Source organism: Ochotona curzoniae, unplaced genomic scaffold (genome assembly GCF_017591425.1).
Source record: "Ochotona curzoniae isolate NIBS_2020 unplaced genomic scaffold, NIBS_Ocur_1.0 scaffold_3208, whole genome shotgun sequence".
NCBI classification, from domain to species: Eukaryota; Metazoa; Chordata; class Mammalia; order Lagomorpha; family Ochotonidae; genus Ochotona; species Ochotona curzoniae.
Genome location: NW_024467106.1, coordinates 35,801,318 through 35,817,932, shown reverse-complemented (window position 1 = coordinate 35,817,932; position 16,615 = coordinate 35,801,318). Strand labels below are relative to the sequence as shown.

General features: G+C 36.8%; 1 protein-coding gene across 1 annotated transcript in view; it reads right to left on the bottom strand.

Annotated features, from left to right (window-relative positions):
• Window positions 1-16,615, bottom strand: part of LINGO2 (leucine rich repeat and Ig domain containing 2) — a 946,590-nt gene that overhangs the window by 401,645 nt on the left and 528,330 nt on the right. Inside the window, exon 4 of the mRNA XM_040963550.1 lies at window positions 9,114-9,198. The gene's annotated coding sequence lies outside the window, so the exon portion shown is untranslated. The remainder of the gene's footprint in view (window positions 1-9,113; window positions 9,199-16,615) is intronic.

Below are 16,615 nucleotides of genomic sequence, written 5' to 3'. Positions count from 1 at the left end.
TGGGCATTAGTGTTCCAGAAACACAGGTCAAGTTTACCCCAACCACGCAACTGACTTCAACACATTCTGTAAGTCACTGCTACTAGGGTTTTTTTTTTCGAGTTGTACAGCTTAGGAGGGTTTATTATACATAAACATTACCAAAACATCAAGGATTAAAGACAAGTGGATGAAGTACTAGTTCTTGACCATATCTGTTCAAAGTTCCCAGGGAAGGGAAAATGACTGATACGACGTCTGTGACCTTGCAGTGACCGTGACAGCACTACTTACTTCTCTTAATGCTGTGAGCTACTCTGAGTTGTATGTTAGCAGTGCAATTTACAGATAAAGGGAGCAGATTCAAAGAGAATGAGCAACTTCGTCTAACCTTACAAAACCAGTACCAGTGGAGACAGTCTTTGAAATGTGATCTGCTTCTTAAACTTCTATTCATTCTCTTCCAAAGTTGTCCCCAACTTTAACATCAATATTTCTTATTAGCTCAGAAAAACAAAATGGACTTCCATGATACAATCCTAGCCATTACTGTACAGAAAATAATCATATAGTTGCCACTATTATTGTGAATAACCATTGTGTAATCTCCAGGTAATATTATTCTTTCAGTACAAATAATACAGAATCATGACTGATAACCTGATTTAAATAATGTTTTAAAAATAAATAACAATTAGTGCCTTTATTTTCATTTCATAGTCAATAAGATAAATTATTATCTTTACCAACATTCACCCGGGCTCTAACTAAAAATAATTGTACCTGGGTCTTTTATTGGTATTTGACAGAGATCATAAATTAAAACCATAAAATAAGGGCAGACTTGTAGTTGCAAGTTTTTGTCACTTTTATCTTCCATCACTGGAGAGCTCTAAAAATCGCTATCAATTATATGCAAATGACTTTTCTTAGTTTGTGTCATTATTTATTGGAAGTATGAAAGTTTATTATGGCATCTGTTAAGATTCATGGGATATTTGTGCTAGAAATATGTTTGAGTATTTTATAAACTCATTACCCACCTCCACCACTATTTTATAGATATGAAAGCAGTTACTCAAAGGAGCAGTGTAAATTCACACAGTAACTTACTCCGTGAAGAGAGGAAATGAAAAGTAGTTAAGATCAGTGTATTCTTTCTCCCCAAAGAACTGTATATTTGGACTAAAAGTAAGAAAATTGCTTCCGTTAGTATTTCTAAGTCATTTCTGAACATCTCTAAGTGTTGGCCATAAGTTTTGCAGAGCAGTATATGTCTGCAGGCAGTGGCAACATGCAAGACTGAATGCCCAGACAAGAATTCTGGGTATAAAAAATGGCACATAGGTTGGTGTCCTTGTTGTTTTGGTTTATCAAGGACAATCCTAATTTACACTAATATCCGTATGCATTAATTCCAATGGTCATTTCTTATATTAAGTGTTTATTGATTTGGAAAACAAATTTTATAGTCACAAAAATTTTATGGTAAAGATATACTATCTTTCAGTTTTGTCACTGGTCCCTATAGTTCCTTGAATATATATGTAATATTTATTATTAAAGAAAATGACATTATATAGGGGGGATGAGCCATTATTTTCAATTTAATATAAAGTAAGTTACCAAATTATTTTTCACTGATATACCTCAAAATGTCTGATGTATCAAAGCAGTGGGAATGCATTAAAACAAGACACTGAATCAAAAAAGCAAATGCATGACTTAAAAAGATAAAACAGTAAAAAACGAAGAGAATGTCAATTTTCCAATTTTGCCTCTGGATATAAGCATATCAATTCTTTCCAATTCCATTGAAATGCGAATTGTTAAGTTGATCAAAGAGCATCTTGACTTTGGGCTTAGGAGAAAAATGAACTGTAGATAGGTCAGCTAATTCCATGAAGGAAAACTCACCAACATTTACGCACTTTTATTTATTTATCGTTTACATTTGGAGACAGAGCCAGCAGTTGAAACACATCTCTCTCCACCTCTCCCCCTTTGTAACTCTGCCTTTCAAATAAAGAAATCTTTTAAGAGAACAAATAGCAGAAATATACAGTGATTTGATAAAAAAAAAATAGGAAAAGCCTAAGTAGCTATTTCAATGAAACGTTTTTAACATGTAAAAGTATCTTCAACAAAACCAAAACATGTAAGTAACTTGTACTAAGTCCTTCCTGTCTTTAAAGATGTATTTTTTTCCATGAAATTAGAGGAAATGATTCTATTTCCCAGCTCAGGTACTTCACATCATGTCTTCATGAGGAAGTATTCTTGCAAGGATAAAGAATCAAGACAGTGCAAGGGTATTCTGCAGATTCACCATGACGAAATATTTCCCTTTCACGTGGGGTTGGGAAGAAGGTGTCATTCGGTTTTGGGAAATTTGCTTTTACCTTAGAGTTTCAGTAGTGCATGCTACGAACCCAGATTTTAGAACATAACATTCAGAACCCTTTATGTATACACACATACACATAATAGATTATATAGGCAATCTTTATAATATAGATTACAATATAGAAAAATACATAGCCACTTTTTTACCTTTATTTTCTTCTACCAGGAAATTACTCATGAAATATCTGGAAGGGCTTTCCTTATTCATTTTTGTTGAATAATAAACATGCATCAGTATAAAACTAAGTTTATACTGTAATTGTTTGCATGAATGGGCATGCAACTCTTCTCCTTTTAATTACTCCTGTTAATGATTTTTCATTTGTCCATCATGTTCAGTAGTTTTTGTAACTAAAGAATATATTATGCATACAGTTTCTTTTGAGTGACACTAGCCATAAACATTCTTGCTTTTCAAAATATATTTGTTGAAAAAAAACAGGTATAATCTTGAGGAAAAGTAAACCTGCCTGATGAAGTAAATCATAATCTACCAACTCCTTCCTCCATGTTATTAAATAAACTTAAAAACATTTGGTGAAGGCCATTATTAGTTCTTTATTACTGGGTTGGGGAGCTGACTGTACTACTAATTAACAAACTACTACTTTGACGTTTTCAATATAATAATCACTTCACCAAAATTATTGCTTCAATTTCAAGGTGTTTATTCTTTTATTAAATCTGAAAAGAAGCTTAATTAAAATTGTTCAACTAATTCTATACTGCAGAGAAGTTGGTTAAGTGTGAAAATAGTACTATAAATTGATTAAAAAACTTAAATTATTTCATATACAAAATTAATTCCAAATTAATTCTATAATAAAATACAAAGTCAATAGGTGGGTGTTTGGCTTTGTGGTTGAAACATCCTTTGGGGCACTTACAGCTCTTATTGGGTGTCTGCATTTAAACCCTGGCTTCATTTTTTTTTTTCAGTTTCAGGTGTTTCCTGCTATTGAAGATTCCAGGAACAAGAAGGAAATGTTTCAACCAGTTGGTTGGTAGCCACCCACAGGAGAGGCCTGGATTGAACTTCTGGAACCTCTTGCTCTCATCATGTCCCGCCTCCATTTTTGCTGACATTTGAAAAATGACAAAGTACATGGGAGTCTTTCTCTGTCTTTCCCTCTCATTCTCTTTTTCTCTCAAATAGATGAAATACATACATAAAAAGTAAAAATAAGATAGAATCAGAAACAGATGTTTATGGAATTGACCAATAAGTAGTTAAGTTGGCTTAAGTGACTCTCAAACTCAGCTTCTTCGTCCTCCACATACCGTGGAAGAGCAGCAAGCGATGCAGTAGAAAGGCTGTTGACGTGAGCAACCTCCTGACTCTGACAGGCCTTGACATTGGTGCACGCCAATGCTGAAACCATGTGTCCAACGCATATATAAGATATGTGCTGCTTTATTACATTCAAAATACATTCGAATCAGAATTTTAAAAATCATCAGAAAGGTGTTACCCAGGAAGCTTAAACTCTTCCCCTCCCCAATCCAAGGAAAATAAATTATAAAATGAAAACAAAATTAAACAATAATAATAAATTTACACACCGCTTAAAAGAAGAATATCTTTGGTGGTAGAGAGCCACAAAAAGCAAGAGATTGTTTAATGAAGGAAAAAAAAATCTCAAAATGGCAGAAAATTGTGTGACGTATGCTCCCTGCCACGTACAGTTCTTCACAGGTGGTAAGAAGACATGGCCCGATTTGCAATTCCTTTTCTGGGGCCAGAAATAGCTAAACAGAAATCTTGTAATGTTCTGATCTGTTTATCTGCTTCCAAGGAAATGATTCGGTCTTACCTGATTTGGAATTTAGAAAGAGGAAGCAGAGGTATAACTAAGAGTGACATAGAATAATGAACAGCAAAAACAGTTTAGAAGTGACGTAAAAAAGAAAGGAATCAGTGGCACAGTTTGAACTTGAGGTTAGAAGCTAGGTAAGGACCGGCAGGCTTATGGAAGCAGAGCAGATGCGAGGAGGGTCAGTTACAGATGCATAAAAACCAGAGGATACGAGGCTTTCGGAAGAGGAATGTAAGGTACCAACAGTAAGGGCAAAAAAACACAACAGGAATGGTCTATTTATGAAATTAGTCCATTTAAAAGCAGCTATGGATGACATTAGAAAATTGATGGATAGTGAAGTTCCAGGCTCTTATTCTCTCACTGAAATGGTAAAGAAGCAAGAGCAATGGCATCACCCTGGAAACCAAAGCTCTAAAACGTATACAGGGAAGACAAAAAAATCATAGGCCATGCTGAGACAGAAAGATTCTGAGAAGACATAGAGTCACCCAGCCAAGTTGATTAGCTGCATTTTTCAACACAGAGCCAGTTTGCAAAGACATGGTTCCTTTTTCAAATGGCCAATCCTCAAGAAATGATCATAACCTAGTCACACTGCTCCTAAAGAAACACATATATCATATTTCCTAGAAAAGACTTTAAAATTGTCTTAAATACTGCCAAAGCAGAGAGATTATGAATAAAGAATTTGAAGTAATCAGTAAAATAAAATACAAACAAATGAAAATATCCACAGAGATTATAAAATGTACTAGAGCTGAGATAATATCAAAACTGAAAATTCATGAAAATTTCCTTTTATTAAACAAAGGTTTATTATTTGTTACTATTTGAAAGGTAGATTTACAGAGAGAAATAGAGACAGAGAGAAAGATCTTCCATCCTTTGGTTCACCCCCCAAATGGCCACAAGAGCCACAAGGGTCAGAGTAGAACTTCTACAGAGCCAGGAGTCAGAAGCTCCCTCAGGATCTCCCAAGACTTTGGGCCATCCTTTACTGCTTTCCCAGGCCACAAGCATGGAGCAGGATGGGAAATGGAGTAGCCAGGACATGAACCCGTGCAAATATGAGATCCCAGGGCTTGCAGATGGGAGAATTAGCCTATTGAGCCATCATGCCTGGCCTCCCTGCAATTTTTCAGTAGGATCCTTGACCACACGGAAAGCAATCAGTGATCTTGAAAACAATTCACTTGAAATTGCAGAGTCTAAGAAGCTAAGTGAAAAAAAGATAAATAAAATGTGGATGAATAGAGTTTTATAATTAACTGAGGTTCTACTGACATATTCTCATGACTGTCATACAACAATAATGATATGTTTAAGCACACAGAACCACAGATTAAAAGAACTTAAGGTAGTAAATTTTATATTCTATATAGATACATAATGTACAGTTTGATATATGTATACATATATTACAATAAAATAAATGCACTGGGGCTTAGCTAATTTCTGGTAATACGGTTTCATAAAAACAAATAACATGTCAGCATAGCATCAAATTATGCACATTTAAACCCTCTTAACATATCAGTTAATGTTCCATACTGTTTGGAAACTAATAGCATTGGAAGCAAATGAACCACATAACACAGCCCACCAGAGGAAATGCCTGGAAAAATGATATAGCTGTCATACTCCCCACATGGGTGAAAGCCTTAGGCCCTCGGTCACAACCAGCTCTCCTACTGGATCATGTTCATGCCTGCTGCCCATGTGCCATCTCGCGTTTCAACTGGCAGGACCGATAATTAAATCTCTCAACACAGGAATGGGGTGTATGATCACTTCTCCACAGCAAATTCTAATCCTTACCAGTTAGCTGTGAATCTGCTGTCCTAAGATCGGATAGTATTCAATGGAATAAGATAAAATTTGATAGAATGTAATGTAGAAATTAGTTAACAGGAATGTAGAAGTTGAGCAAAACAATTAAGTTGGATTTAACTTGGATGAGATTTCCATGCTTGAGTATGTTTAATGACATACTCAATTTTTAATGACAAAAAGACAGGTGAATAAAGCTACTGTTATTCTTAGTGTTTTATCCAAACTTCCATTTTTTTGAAATTGGACAGGGGTAGGTAGTTGCTGCTTTGGGATAAAAGTACCATTCTTATCAGTCATTGTGGAAATATTAATTAAAATAAAAAAAAATTTATCACAATTCATGCATCAGAACAGTCAAAATAGACCTTCCTGATAATTACCAGATGTAAGCTGCAGAAGGACTAGATTGTAAAGTTAATTGTGCACCACTACAAAGTTCCACATGTTTCAACAGACTTGCTTCAAGATATAAGATCCACAAACTGGTTACAAAATAATTCACTGAAAGATAAGCCACTGCTACATTTAGGAATCTTATATGTGGGAAAATGAGAATAAGAGGTCACACATAAAATACTAACTCCACTGTTCCACTTATTAAGAACAAATAATAAATAATGGTAGAATTTAGGAAAGGGGTTCTTTAATGAAACCTTCAGATTTGTGACTAGCAAAGAATAAGAGCAACTTCAAAGAGGTTCATTATTTTCTAATCTGAGCGGCACTACAGGTGTGAAGACATGGTGATAATTTACTGAGATACTCTTTGAGGACTTATGTATTTTTTGAGTATTTCAATAAATATATTTGCTTAACGTATGACATGATACTGTATCCACCAGAAAGAAGCCAACAACCGATTTCTAGTGTTTTGAATGAAGATAAAAGGTATTCAAAAAACATCATTTGGAGAAAAATGTCAATTATCCTCTAATATTTATTCACAACCAAAAATGCTTCCAGAACATCTATGCAATATTACTTTCACAATATTGTAAAATAGTTAGTAATAAAATAGCACATATACATACTTGGATCCATTTCAGTAAAACTGAAAAAATACCATAAAACCATCACAAAGATTCATTACTGACTCAATATTATACACCTTTACCTTACATCAAAGGGGATGTGATTTTCCTCAGCAGTTTTTTAAATGAAGAAGAAAAATTTACTTTTAAATTCCTTCAATGCAGTAGGGATATGAGGTTTGTTTCCAATTCATAATGGACCAAGGTCTGTTTCTATCATTTAGCATTTTATATATGTCTGGATCAGACTTCTAAATACAATTTAACTTCTTTGTTCAAAGAATACACAAGATGAAAATAGAAGAAATAATTTTTAAAAATTTTGTAAATGTCCCCTAGCTCATAAAACAGGCTTGTTTCTGTGGGATGAGGTAATATGGAGTCGTATGAAAAGACCTGAAAAAACTGAGGATAGAAAGCCAAGAACACCTGCCCGGTTGTTCCTGTTTCCGTGTTAGCTCTGCCAGTGCAACGGTGTGTCCTACCTAGTCACAACCGGCCTGCAGGCAGTCACTGTCTGCACGGTCAGCAGCATGCAAACGGAAAACGCATTAGTAACTGTTATAGAGACGTGTGAAGAAAAATTTGTTTGTAGAATTAGAGAAAAAGTTGTAAAAAATACAAGCTACTTTTTTGGCACTTAACCTCTCTAGCCATAAATTTTAAATAATTGTACCAAAACACTTGGTTTGCATTGGATTACAAATGAGTTGATTCGTAACCCCAGAGAGCCTAAGAAGCGCTGAGGTCTAAAACACCCAGATAACAAGATAACCCTTCAGGTTCTAATTTTTTTCATTCATCAAATCATGCAAGTGATCCACAACCTGTCCACTTTACAAAGAATAAATGAGTTTGAAGTAAAAGTATGTAGTCATAAACTACTCACAAACCGAAAGGCCTCACATAACTAGACAGTTTTCATATTCTAAGTACTAAACATTGAGAATCAGAACATTTCAGCTAAAAGAAACAGTACAATCTACTTACCTGTAGGATTCAGTTTGTCATTACTAAAATACACGAGCAGTGTGTACTGGAAGGAAAGGTTATCTTCAGTTTCTAGATTAGAATTTCACAGGTCAAGACCACGAATATACTCTGGTGTAAGCATCTGGTGAAGGCACGTGGATGGCAAAGGAAAATCCCACAGCAGTCAGGAAACACACAAGAGTATGTTCTTTTTTTATTCTGCATGTGGTCTTCCCTTATAATGTCATGATGATTTGCTCATGGTGTTCTAGCAACCCAAATCAATCCAGTCACTCCCTAATGGCTCCAGATTCAGAGGGCACCACTGGACCAAGTCTTTATTCACCAAACACTAATGCATTAACCATTCACATGAGATACTGGGGTTTAACCAGGTCTAAGAGTTTAGGGAGTGTAATATCGTTGAAACTATAGCAATACTGAATAAATCTTGCCAAGTTTATCAATAAATACAAGAATGGAGACTCTGCTATGAGACAAGTTTTCAAATACCTGCTTTGGGAACACTGTGTGATTTACAATCAGTTTTTATCATCTGCTAGTGGTAAAGTTTCTTCATCTGGTAGATGGTAATTTTTAAGGTACTGCGGATTAAATATCACAATATAATAAAGTGTTTAGTAACGAGTACTTAGCATTTGCAAAGAATCCGCTGATTGTAATGCTTACATGTATAAGCCCCTTGTCTTCACTAAGCCAACTTCTGGATTTCTTACATGCAACTTTTTAGCTAATTAGAAAAATCAAAGCAGAGAACTATTCCCATGTTAAAATAAGGAAAACAGGACTCAAGAAACACATGCAATGCTCACAAGGTTGCCTAGTCTTTTAAAAATCGTGTGTGTATAGAAAAATTGGTGGCTCTTCCCACAAAATAGCTTATCACTCAGGTTTTCCAATTCATGTTAAAAGTTAAAGGCTACATTTTCTAAATACTCTCATTTTAATTTTTAAACTGTGATTTTTTTTTTTACATGAGAAATGGGATCCACATCATATATATAAAGTACGACATAGAACACAGAGCTGGGAATCACAGTTCTCCACTCACCAGGCTGGACTGTTGGGCTGCTCATGCTGGTGGTATCCACGTTTGAGGTTCTTCTCTGAGCCTCTTTTCATGATCCCAGTGCAGGCTGCCAAAGCAGGAGGCAGGGGGAGGAAAAAGGAAAATGACGCTTGCTTTAACAAGGACATCCATGTTACCACAATCATAGCAACAATGCTTCATTATTTACAAAGACCTATTTTTAAGAGAAATGGATTTCCACTGATCCATTTTCTAAATGCCCACCCACACAAAATGTAGAGTTGGTCCAGGCTAAAACTTCCGTGTCTCCTACGTGGGAGAACGGGAGCAAGAACAGGAGTACTTGAGCTATAACCTACTGCCTCCCAGGGTGCATATTAGCAGGATGCCAGAATGGGAAGCAGACTCTGAACTCAAATCTGGTCACAGTTATATGTGACGCAGGAGCTCCAACTGGCATCTTCACTACCGTGACAATTTCCTTATAAGGCTTCTAAAGGTCATATAGAAATTAGGTCTCTCATATTTAGAAAATTTTACATTTTCAAAGTAAAAAACATCATATTTATCTTGGTATTCTCAGAACATGACAAACTGGCCATGAGCTATCCATTACATTATTTTCCTTGTTAGAAAATACACAAAACTTATATTCAAATACAGTCATGTTTTTGAAGGTTCATGTACTTTAATTTCAAGAGGCAAAATAAGATTTTGTTATAATGTAAACTGTTTGCAGAAAAGGAGAAAAACAGAACTGAAAAATGACTTATACTAACACATTAACCTACCATTTTAAAAGTTAAGAATCTGACATTAAAGTTACATGCAAATTACAAGTTATTCCTTGGTAATTCAATATTTCATAATTATTGAACACATCTGAAAACACATTTTCAAAAATAGTTATGCTCAATTTACAGAATAAATTTAACTGCAATCAATCAAAAGTGGAAAATGTGTTTGCAATAATAGCAGAGCTGAACAAAGGAATGTTATCTTTAGAGTTATGAAATTATTATTTTACACTCATCACTCTTTTTAACCCTGTTTCCTAGCTTCATCCTGATAATCTGAGATCTACAAAAAGAAAAAACGTTAAAAATGAGAGTGTTGATAAAGAAAAATGGGAGTTATTCTAAGAGTTTTAATTCACTCAAAAGTACTCAAGGGGAATGCTTTCTTAAACTATAAAAACAATGCCCGATATTTTTCTTCTATTTTGGGATTCACAGTATCAGATTGCCACTTATATGGCCAACAATTAAAGGAAGACTTATTGTGTGTTGGTTACAGTATTCCAGAAATTCTTAATATTTTGCAGGTATCATACTATGTAACATCTACACAACTATACAATGCAGATATTACTCTCTCTGATTTTTTTAAAGATTTATTTATCTTTACTTGAAAGGCAGATTACAGAGAAAAGCAGAGACACAGAGAAAGAGACTGAGATCTTTCATTTGCTGGTTTACTCCCCAAATGACTGCGGTGACTAGAGCTGAGCCAAGCAGAAGCCAGGAGCCTGGAGCTTCTTTGTGGATCTCCCACATGAGTCAGGGGTTAAAGCACTTGAGCCATCCTTCTCTGCTTTCCCAGGTCATAAGCAGGGAGCTGTACAGGGAATGGAGCAGCAAGAAGAGTAGCTAGTACCCCCTGCGGGATGCTGCTACTGCAGGCTGAGGATTAGTTTGTTACAACATTGTGCCAGACCCACCAAGTTTGTTTTTAAACATGAGGAGGAGTGGACATTTTTTTTAACAGATTTATTTATTTTTATTACAAAGTCAGATATACAGTGAGGAGGAGAGACAGAGAAGAAAATCTTCCAATCGATGATTCACTCCCCAAGTGACTGCAATGGCCTGTGCTGCTCTGATCCGAAGCCAGGAGCCAGGAACTTCTTCCAGGTCTCCCAGGCGGGTGCAGGGTTCCACGGCCTTGGGCCGTTCTCGACTGTTTTCCCAGGCCACAAGCAGGGAGCTGGATGGAAAGTGGAGCTGCCGGGATTAGAACCGGTGCCCATATGGGATCTCAGCACGGTCAAGGCGAGGACTTTAGCTGCTAGGCCACAGCGCTGGGCCCCAGCAGTGGACATTTGATCAAGCAATAAAGAGACAGGCTAAGATTTTCATGTCCCATAAGTGATTACTTGGATTCAAGACCCCTCCCCAGTTCCAGATTCCCAATTCCTGTCAGTGCATTTCTTGGGGAGTGGGGTGATGGTTCAGATAATTGGGTTTCTATAACCCAAGTGAGAGAGCTAAACTGGTCCTCCCACCTGGTCAGTCCTGGTCATTGTGGGAAATGCAAAAGAGAACCAGTGAATGGAGGCTCTCTTTCCTCCCCTCCCCGTCCTTTCACCTTCTGTCCCTCTCCTCTCTCTGTCTCTTTGCCTGTTGAGTAAGAGAGAGAAGTTGAAAAAAGTGAGGCACAGTTGAAGCGATTTATTTAAGATACATTGCTAATAAAAATCAGAGTAAAACTTGAAACTTTTCCAGAGTCTATTTTTTCATGTTCAAGGAATCCAACCCTTCAAACCTTCCACAAGTACAATCCTACTTTCTCAAATTCCTAGAAAATGGACACATAATGTTCTGTGCTAAAGGCGACAATGTGGGACAGCTGACACCTTGCTCTCACTGCAGACTCTGTGACACGTGCAAAGCCCTGTCCTTTTACTCCGAAGGCCCTTAACAAAGCACAGCTTACAACTTATACTCACTAAACCTAACCTCTGAGTGGTCCCTTTCTTGCCCACAATTCAAACAATTGGGATTATTATAAGCTGAAAGTGCCATCTTAATGCCCTGCTTAAAATATTTAATTGTCTATTTATTCCCTTTATCCCATTATCTCAGGTTGGTCTGTCGGTTCCAACAGAAGCCAGTGATAAAGCTTGTCTCTCAAACATTAATTTAGTAGAGTTCTCCTTAGTTTTTCCACAAACTTTTCTCCTATTAACCATAATCTTAAGTGACTTGTAATCCTGTTTTTCTGGAAATCAAGCCTAAAATTCTGTGGAACAGGATCCTTTCCCCTTGCAGGACACATTTCAGAAGTCACTTTCTCAAAAAGTGTCCTTGACCCTTCCAAGTGTCCTTCCCACTAATATAACCTATAACCTATAACCTATAATCATCTCTTAAATTTGTTAGCATATTTCTTACCCATTGGAATGAGAATTCATGTGCACAAGAAACGAGCATACAGTACTGATTAACAATGAAGAGTTATATGACATGAGAAATTTATATATAGTTATATCAAGTAGACTATCACAGAAAAATAACGCTTTCAAATAAAAACAAGTCTTTCGGGCCCAGTGCGATGGCACGGTGGTTAAGGTCCTCGCCTTGCCTTGAAGGCCCAGGATCCCATATGGGCGCTGGTTCTAATCCCGGCAGCCCCGCTTCCCATCGAGCTCCCTGTCTATGGCCCGGGAAAGCAGTCGAGGACGGCCCAAAGTTTTGGGACCCTGCAGCCGTGTGGGAGACCCTGGGGATGCTCCTCACTTTTGATCAGCGCAGCTCCAGCCATTAAGGCCACTTGGGGAGTGAATCATTGGATGGAAGATCTGTCTTTTTGTCTCTCCTCTCTATATATCTGAATTTGGAATAAAAATAAATAAATCTTAAAAAAAAAAGAAGTGTAGGCAATTCTGATAGTGCTGACCTGCTGACTACAGCTTTGGTGACAAGACAGCAATTCTAGATAATTTCATAGGGTACTTCATGAATTCATAATGGGTGTCTATATGTATGCTAACCATGTGCGAAAATATTATAATTACAATTATGATGGCTTTTTCACTCATATTTTTCTTTTTTTAAAAAGCCATTATTTTGTGATCAAAAAACACACCAAGTAGTTATATATGAAATGAAATATATTGATGTATTTTTTATTTACGTGATTTATAAATAATTCTGAATAAATAAAGGTTTTCATGCTTTGAAAGTAACTGTACCTTGGTGGCACAAGATGGCATTAAATTTAGCAATACATAACAGAATAAATGAAATATTGACTTTTTTTGTCTCTGGCTAACAAGATTTTAGATAACTTTTGCCATCTTCTGCACTGGTTTTCTACATTTTACCAAACACTTATTAGGTTCTAAAATGCATCAAACTAAATATGTGTTGCAAATGAATACGCATATGTTCTCATAGCTGATGAATGTAATGTTTGTTATAATAATCACAATTTTAGGCATTTAACAATAGTCAGCAACTGCATTAGTGCCTTTGATACAGTAATAAACTTTATCTTAATAGTCATAATTTTAGGTGTTTTATTATAATAGTCTGGGTTATAGGATGTGGAAAAGTTTAAACTGATGCAGAAGCCTTAGCTAGGATGAAGCAGAGAGGGCAGAGTCCAGGAAACGGGAGATGACAGGCCCATGGCAGAGGGGCACTTTGAGACTGACAGACTCAGGGAAGCAAAAGAGAAAAATACAGTGGTGTTACAGTGACCAGATATCCCAATGGTGGTCGTCAAGCAACAACCAAGCTCTGCCAGTGGCCAGAGCTCCACTGGCAGGTAGGTAGGAAGGGGAGTTCACTGGGAGCTCAGGAGGTAAAACCAGTCAAACAAGTGCCCATCCTGCTGATCTGTTTCATCCCACCATGAGCAGACACAGAGCAACAGATCCCAAGTGGACGGTGCAAAACAGCCCAGACCTCCGGCAGTAGCACACCATGTGCCATTTCGTGCAGTGAGGCAAAACAAAGGCTGTGAGACTGGAAGGACAACAGCAAGCTGTGCATGTGATCAGACAGAAACAGAATCATGTACAGCTCAGCACATTGCACTGATCACACAGGGAAAACAGTATTGACTTGACATCCTACAGGTCTATGCAAAATAGGTCTGGGTAGCCTCCAGATCTAATGGACAATAGAATTCCACCAGTGTCATGTCAGGCACCATTTTTTAGTATGGCAAAGGCTGTGGGACTAGAGGGAAAATAGTGAGTTATGCATGCGCTAAGCTTGAAGCAACTTACTTCAGGCTTGGTGCACTGCACTCACACAACAGGGAAAACAGTATTGACATGGCACCCTACAGGTTCCAACCAAAATAGGTCTAAGTGACCTTGAGACATAATGGCCAGCAGACCCAGAACTCCACCAATGCCATGTCAGGCACCATTTTGTGTAGTGAGGCAAAGGTTGTGGGACTGGAGGAACAACAGGGAGCTATGCATGGGCTAAGCTGGGGACAAACTCACTTCCAAGTCACACATTGCATTTGTCTCAAAGGGAAAACAGTCTAGGTGATCCTCAGACCTAATGGCGAGCAGGTTCCGGCAATATTAACACTGCCAACAACCCAGTCATTTAGGAGAGCTGGCATCTCCAATTCTGGGAACTGCTCACACTGGAAGTGGGAGAAAGTCTGCACAGTACAGCAGGGGATGGTGCAGTAGCAGCATCTGATCACAGGAGTTGGAGAGTGGTGAGCCAGGAGCTGGGGCTATGGAGGCCATGGTGGAAGCCTAGCATGAAAGTCTAGGCCTGAAACTAGCTGGAGGGCATGGCACAAGTAACTAAAATGAGGAAGGTACAAAATGAAACCAGTAAAACTGAACTGTGTAGGTAACACAGCTTTGAATCCTGCCCTAAGGAGAAGAATCTGCTAACCAGCAATGCAATAACCAATAGTAAAAGAAGACACAGAGACACAATGAATACAAACCTTTGCCAACTTCACAGTTAACTGAGGAATACATCTAGGAAATGGGGGATAAAGAACTTAACAAACAAACAAACAAAACCAAAATCAGGAGTTCAAGGAATTTATGGAACATGTCACACAGGTGTTTCTTGCCAAGGTAGGGAAACACTCAAAACACTTGAAGTAGAGCTGGGGCAAGCTTTAAAAAAGTATTTGAAAATTAACATATACAATTAAAAGGCTAAATATAGGGGTTATGGGAGTTTCAGAAGGAACAGAAAGAGAATTTGGGCTTAAAGATATATTCAATGAAAAAATAAATAAAAACTTCCCTAATAAGGAGAAAGAATTGGGAAGCAACATACAGGAGAGGTACAGGATTCCCAAAAGAGATGACCCAAAACGATCTTTACCACGACAGCTGATAATCAAGCTCTTTGCAGTCAAATGCAAGAAAAAGATCCTTACTGTATAGTTTTTTAATGGAACATATTTTCCTCCAAATAAACTTTAAAAGTACACAGAATAATTATCCCAGTCTTTCAAATTTTCCCAAATTCCATTACAGAGTTCACCATTGCTCTTATGTACAATCACCATTGCCGCCATTAGTGAAATCTGACAGAACAATTACAACCGTGTCATTCCTACACTTCAGTCACACACACACACTTCCAAGTTTCAGACAATTTGTAGGAAAATGGAATGAAAAGATGACTATTTTGGTAAAAAAAAAAAAAAAGGAAAAGTCTGTACATTAGTATAATAAAACCAGAAGTTGATGATCAATAGAAACTGTGAATATCGAGGCCGGAGGCTGATTGTACCATGGATATGGATGTTAGATTTCTTTGTATGTGTATATATACACAAACACATGCTGAGAAATCAGGCAAAAGTTTGTATAAACGTGTATTAGGAAAAACCTATGTATGAATTTCAAATTTTTTTTTACCAAAATAGTCATCTTTTCATTCCATTTTTCAACAAATTGTTTGAATTCACAGTTTATATTGATCAGCATCCTTTGGATATATTGTACTAAATATGCACAGACTTTTCCTTTTCCATTATTCACTAAACAAAACCATGTAAAATGTAGCAGAATTGAATCAAACTCCATAAGGGGATTTATGTATGTTATATGCAAATTTTAGTTAAGGATTCTGGATTCCTCCAGGGGAGGTGAGATCCTATAACCAATCCTTCAAAGATTATCTATCTATCTATATATGTTATTAGATTTTGGGTAATAAATAGGGTCACTTCCAAACCAAAATTTCAACCACCATAATAAATTGTTGTCTCCTTTGAGAAATAATGCAACGCTATGATTTTATGTGATGTTAATATATAGTTCTAAAGAGGAACTTTTACAACCATAGTAGATTTAAAATGGTTGTATTAAGATTCAATACTACATCAAGAACTTCCAACAACAGAGGAAAGAAATAATAACTGCCCAATATAAGTGTGGCTTCAGTGTGACAGAAAATTAGTAAGAAATGGACAGTTTTTCTTCATTACTCATGAGTCACTGTATCATTGTGTTTTATAGGAAATACTTAAGCAGTTTCATAAGACAAAGCATCATAACTCTGATCATATCTGTGAAGCAAATATTAAAGGAAGTTTATTTTTAAGGATAAAAGGGAAAATTTCCAGATGATTTCTAGCACATACTCATAAATATGGGAATACAATGACAATAGTTTGACGCAAAATCCAGATAGGAGCAAAGAGAAAGATAAATTGTGTCTGGCCATATATGTGTGTGCTTGTCAGTTGGGAAGAAGTTCGCAAATTAAAATTCAATCCAGAAAAACTATTGCTAA